Source organism: Polistes canadensis, unplaced genomic scaffold, assembly GCF_001313835.1.
Source record: "Polistes canadensis isolate GaletaPanama2010 unplaced genomic scaffold, ASM131383v1 scaffold_331, whole genome shotgun sequence".
In the NCBI taxonomy this organism is placed as follows: domain Eukaryota; kingdom Metazoa; phylum Arthropoda; class Insecta; order Hymenoptera; family Vespidae; genus Polistes; species Polistes canadensis.
The window spans coordinates 12636-13270 of NW_014569878.1; positions in this window are offsets into that span (position 1 = coordinate 12636).

The window sequence follows — 635 nt, forward strand, 5'->3', positions numbered from 1 at the left end:
GCTAGCTAGCTAGGCTTGGCATAATCATCGTTCTCTTCTGTTATCCTGGTAGACCCTCGTCTTTTGGTTTATACTCGAGAATCCTTCTCCGAGGATCTGAGAAAGGAAGACCAACCGAGACTTCTCTCTCTATCTCTCTTTCTCTTTCTCTTTTCAACCCCCCATGCACCCCCCCGAACAGTTTGACTTTAGTTACTCTGGTCCAAAACCAAACCAGTTAGCTTCCGACTTTAAACATTGTTTTCGGTTTACTTGACGAAACGTTTAAGTTTCGATGAAGATTGTTTATTTCGGATGAGAATTTTCGGTTAAATTGTTGATTTTCTCGAAGAGGAAATTTATCAGGAAATACCGATTGTTTTTGTCTTGTTGTTGTTGTTGTTGTGTTTATTCGTTTGAATTTACTTTTCTTTTTTTTTACTATGTAATTCTCATCGTTTCTGATTAGTTTAATGAACTTTTTCTGTTAGTGGGTTTTTATTTTTACACCGACGATTTTTACCATCTCATATGGTGTCAATGGGGAATAATCGTATTTTATTTTTTTCGAAAGGTATCATACTCTTAAAAAAATATAAAATTTAAATCATCTTGTTATTCTATTTCCCAAATATATATGTTATATAATTTATATT